The following is a 6,000-nucleotide window of genomic DNA, read 5'->3' as shown; positions in this document are numbered from 1 at the left end:
ACTAGTGGTTAGAGATTATAAAATCATACATTTGAGCCTAAAGATATGACTTCTGATCCTCTATGCACGACTCGATAACAGAAATATCTGAGACTTGGTAAAAGGGTTGAAATGAGGAGGGTTTCAGGAGGTTGGAGGGGTCAGTTTTTAGTCGATGAGCTGAAGAATGTAATCTCCCGTCACAATGACACCTAATTACCCAGCATTCACATCTCTGAGGCCAGAGCTAAGTACACCTGTAATTTAAGTGTTAAGGTGAGGGCTATACCTTTCTGTGTGTGTGTGTGTGTGTGTGTGTGTGTGTGTGTGTGTGTGTGTGTGTGTGTGTGTGTGTGTGTGGGGGGGGACAGGGACTCCCCTGTTGGATGTGATTAGGAAACCAAAGAAGAAAGAGAGAAGAGGCGAGGGAAAACAGTGGCTGTCAATGATATCCATCTTCATGTAAACAGCTGGGTGTGTAAGTGCGCATGTGTGTGTGTGTGTGTGTGTGTGTGTGTGTGTGTGTGTGTGTAGGAGTAACTTTTACACTACAAGTAAAAGTCCTGAAATACGTATCGATTTATAACGATCACATTTTCCAGCAGATCCGAGAGGGTTTTGAAAAGTGTTTTCAGCTTAAGAAGTATAGGATCATTTTCTCAATACGTCAAGGAAAAATTCCTCCTCCAGTTCATAACATACATTTCAAGTCAACACATCTGTCACGGTTTGTGAAACAAGCAGGACCCAAATGCAGATATAAACTGAAAATTCCTTTATTTCAAGGCTATGATATGTACAATGACAAACAGAACACTCACCGCAGAACTAGTCAGGGAACAAGACGAACCGACCAAGACAGACAGAAAACCCAGAACTTAAATACACACAAGACTAATCACACAACAAGACACAGGTGAGGAGGGAGGAGAAAACACAGGGGCCCAGGTGAACATAACCAGACAATTAGACACACCAGGGAAACTAATGACAAGAGGAAAACACAGGGAAAAGGACCAGACAATAACCCAAAGGAAAACATGACAAAAACACCCAAACCTACAAAACTATAAACGTGACATAACATGAGAATCGTGACAACATCTGGAGATATATGGTTTCCACGGGACAAGAAGGGGAACTTCTGCTAATGCAGAGCAACTAAAGCTGTCAGACAAATGTAGTATTATTAAAATAATCATATTTGTCTCTGAAACATATCGGAGTACAAATATAATAGCAAACTTCTACCTTGTATTTGTAGTAGTTGAGTATATACTGTGTTGTAACTGTACACCAATCAAATACATAATTTTTTCACAGTTATTGTGTTGAAATAAGTTATTTTCACATCAAATAATGTGAAGGAAAAATTCCCCAAGAGTTAAATCAATAAATTAACCAGCACTATTGACACAATCTTCATTTCATTTAATCGTTTATTTGAAGAGGGACAGTGCACATTGATGAATATTTAAAACAAATAATGCTTTAAAACGGAAACATGCCGGATTTTAGCTTTTAGCTAATTTCCATCCGTATTTCCTCAAATACAACATTTAAGAACATGACATTTATATACATAGCAAAAATAAATAAAGCACATACTTTTAAAAGACTTAAAATTGTCAAAACTCAAGAAATTGTGTTTTTCAAGGATGGTACAGTGGTGGTATGAATTTGGCTTTTTGTCAAACACCTTGATAGCTCTCTTGTACAGCTGTTCCATGGGTTTCAGGTTTGTGGCACAAGCAAGCAACCAGTTTGTCAAACAGTATTCAATATGGGATAGAATCATACATTCATGTAGCAAAGTATTCAAGTAATCTGATGACTTTGCTGTAAGTAAGACGGTATTTAACAGCTGTTACCTCAGACCGAGCCAGGTGTGATTTCCCGACCCTCACCCCCCCATTACACCAACGTAATGGATCATTCCCTTTTCCCACAAACTGAACCCTGCCGTCATTACTGTGCCCAATGTGTATTATAGATGTAAACATATGAGCATTAACCACACAACAAGATGTATATCCAATACCAACATGTGTCTACCAACAAAGTCTGCTTCCAATATTAACTCTGCTGTTGTTGTTGTTGTTGTTGTTTGACATTAAACATACTCTACAAAATATATGATCTCTACTATTTATTGGACTTCTGTTACACTGTGATTGCTTTCTAACTCTCATTACTTATCAAACACTTTTTTATATGCATCTGTTTCTGTCTGGTCTGATTCTTCTGCTGTGGTGAGGATAATTTCTCTCCTGAAGAATCAATAGAGTTTAATCTTATCTGAAGTTAATTGAAAAGCTTGAATCAAAGTTTTTGTATCTGGTTTATGTGGGTGTTTGCTGGAAAACTGAATTTCAGAAAGCAGAGCATTTTTCAACACATGATCAAAAATAAATGATGTTATCTTTTTTTAAAACAGGATGTTAATACTGAATTACTTGCATAGAAATCAGAAGAACTTAAAGGGGACCTATCATGAAAAATGCACTTTGTGATGTCTTTTATACATAAATATGTGTCCCCGGTGCGTCGGGGAACTCACGCGCGTGAAAATAAACCGAGGTGTTTTGGACGTCTTTGTTTACATTAGCAAGCCTCGCTAACACTCAGAGCTAACCTGTATTGAAAGGCACATGTGTTTAAAAAGCAGGAAATAAAAAAGGAACTCACCCTGTGATAAACACGCAAGAGAAAAAGCATTTGAGCTCCATACTATTTCAGTAATAATCCTTGACGTGGTTTAAACAGGATGGCGTTTTATCACAGCAGAATTTAACGTTATCTCCGGTAGAATTCTGATCAGGCCTCCTCTTTTTTTTTCAAGCTAAGGACCCAAAATCTGCGTTTCTCTAACAGGGCTCAAAAGAGGGGAGTGAGCTACAATGGGTGATCTGTTTGGTATTTAAAAAAAAAAACTTCACAGACATGTTTTGTATAGGTATGGCCCTACAATATATGTTTCAAATATAGCATGATAGGTCCACTTTAAATTAATGCTTTTACCCCATTTGTTCCTCTTAAGTATTTCAACCTCATCCCGACTTATTTGAGATCTTTACAAACTCTGTGATCTTTGCTACATTTCAAAATAAAGTCCTGTGGATTTAAAACAAAGTTTGGCTGCACAGCATGTGTTTGTAGTGACAGGACCACCAGTACGTCAGATGATATGTTTTAATCGCAGGTCTCTTGCTGTGGGACCCTCCTCCCCGCCCTCTCGGTTCCTCTCCCCTCCCTCCCTCCCCTCCTCTCCCTCTGGGCTCTGTCTCTCTTTCAGCTCAGTGTTTTGGCAGCAGCGCTCCCCTGCATCACAAAGCCCGTTCTCTCAGTTCGTCTCATTGTGTTGCGAACACGACGCAGGTAATGATTAACACAAACACACAACAATGGGATCTGCAGCTCCAGCCTGTGTGGGAGTCGATGGCCTCAAGACGGTCTGACTGACCTCGAGCCACACCATGCCACGAAGACTGCATCTCTCCATCTTTTGGTTGACCTTTTTACTTCACCATGTTGTTCACCACGAGTGTTTCAATGCATTCTTGCTGCAGAGACTTGTGGCGCAACGACACGTCAGTGGGACACCTAAACATCTGAAACCCTACTATTTAAACTGTCTGATGAGACCAGAAATCCATGAAAAGCATCATGATGTTTGGTCTGATTTGCCATATCCAGAGCCACCAGAAGTCAAGAGGCAGCTGGAGTTAAAATAAATGTGTAAATGCGAAGGAAAACAAACCATTTGCACATTTATCTCCACTGCAAACAGTTTCAGTGTTTACTGTCTGAGCTTTCAATCAACAGACCTGATGCTCTGAGTTTGACTGAAAGCTCAGACAGTAAAAAGGTTTGCGATACATTTGCTTTTATTTATTTTCCCTTTAACTTTACAAAATCAATGAAACAGCCTTGCGTATGTCCAGGTATTGAAGTGGTAAATGGGCTTAACTACACAACAGATGCTGACATACATGAAATTGATTTCAACGCATGAGAGGGGAGTACACTTTTGAAATTAAGATAATCCGTTGTTGACATCGCACTGCATGATTTCAGCCTTTTAGTTGTCAATTTCCCTTCACCATGTTGTTAACCTGCATGAGAGACATGTGGTGCATCGACACATTACTAAGCGACCTAATAATCTCTTTGCCAAATATTGAAATAGGCTGTTGTGAACAGAAATCCATGAAACGCTCCATGTTTGGCTGTATTTGCACTTTAAGGCAGCTGGAGACTAATCATTTTGTTAAGGCCAAAGAAAAACATCGCATTTGCACATTTACAAACATTCACTTCACTGTCTGAGCTCTCAGCCAAACAGAACAGATTGAAATGGTCTGAAACCATCCACACATCACTTCACTATGTGGTTCACCTGCATGCGTTTCTATGCATTTTTGTTACAAAGACTTGTTGTACATTAACAGATCATTTAAAGACCTAATATTCTGAATAACTAATATTTAAATACTCTTAAACATCACTCAAGTTCTGACCTACATATAAGTGATTTCACATAAGACATAAGAGGGTAATAAACCTTTACATTAAGATGCTCTGTTGTTGACGTCTTGGAGAGGAGCATTGGCTAAACAGTCTGAGATTTAAATCTAAAAGGAGAACTGATGTTTCTATAATGTGTCCCTGCTGTGAAGCGGACTAATGAGCGACCGGCCACACCTCGCACATTCCTCCTGACCTTTATTCCACCTCACTTTCCCTCCACACACACACACACACACACACACACACACACACACACACACACACACCCACACAACACACACACACACACACACACACACACACACACACACACACAAATGCTCAGGTATGACACACACACATATAACAGTCCACCACGCAGCGCCAGCTCTTATCTGCTTTATGACTTCCACTCTGCCTCGTTTATTTGTGTACTTTGACTTTCGCTGTAAAGCTCAGTCTGACCCGCAGTAGCACTGCAACGTGTCAAAGGTCAAATCTGGAATTTATTTCAACACTTAAATTTCATCTGAATATGCTCGTGCCGCGGCCGCTGCAGGGGTCTGACCCACACATAACAAGTTATTTGGAGTATTTGGGACTTTTTTTTGGATGTTTGCTGAGTTTTTTTAGCTTTAGTCAATCATTTCTCACCCAAAGCAGGTATCATGTAACCAGGTTTGAATCCGGGCCAGGACCTTTGTAGCTTGTGATTGCCCTCTTTCTCTCCCATGCACTTCCTGTCTCTCTTCACAATAAAATTTGTCCTGCAGCGGTAAAAACAATAACAATACTGAAGGATAAACCACTGTGGGCATTTATAGGGACAAAGGTTAGCTAACTGGCAAACGTAAATGGCTTCCAACAAACTCTGGTCAACATATATTATGATATTGTTTGACTAGTATAACGTTGATTAGTTGTTGAGTCTATAAAATGATAGAAAGAAGTGAAAAATGTCTGTTCCAGTTCCTAAAGTCCAATGTGATATCGTTAAATGTCTTGTTGTTTTCAGTTCACAACCCAAAGATAGTGAGTTTGTTGGGATATAAAAAAGAGAACAGTTGGAAATCTCCATATTTAGGAGGATAAAACTGGATTGTCTTTCACGTTTGAATGCAAAAAAAGTTGTTTATTATACTTTTGATCGATTAGTTGAATCGTGCAGCTCTGATCTACAGCAACAGTGTTTGGTGGGTTGAAATATGCTACACACAGACACAATTATCTTCTGAATATAAAAAAACAACATGTTATCCGCTATATAATGAAATATCGACATACATTAATAATACATTTATTTAATAAATCTAAACATTAAAACATTAATTTAATTACATTAAAACCTCAAAAAGACATCGTATTTATTTTAAACTAATAAAAAGATGATGTCTTTGACAGAACATTGCTGATGTAGAAACTCCACACTTGGTGTCCATACAAAGCTAAAAAAAGAATTACTTATCAATCGTTTGTTTTTGCTTCTGTGATGTTAATGGTTTTAGTATTAAA

The sequence above is a fragment of the Notothenia coriiceps genome, unplaced genomic scaffold, assembly GCF_000735185.1.
Source record: "Notothenia coriiceps isolate Sejong01 unplaced genomic scaffold, NC01 NC01_scaffold00003769, whole genome shotgun sequence".
Classification (NCBI taxonomy): domain Eukaryota; kingdom Metazoa; phylum Chordata; class Actinopteri; order Perciformes; family Nototheniidae; genus Notothenia; species Notothenia coriiceps.
This window is presented reverse-complemented; position numbering follows the sequence as displayed.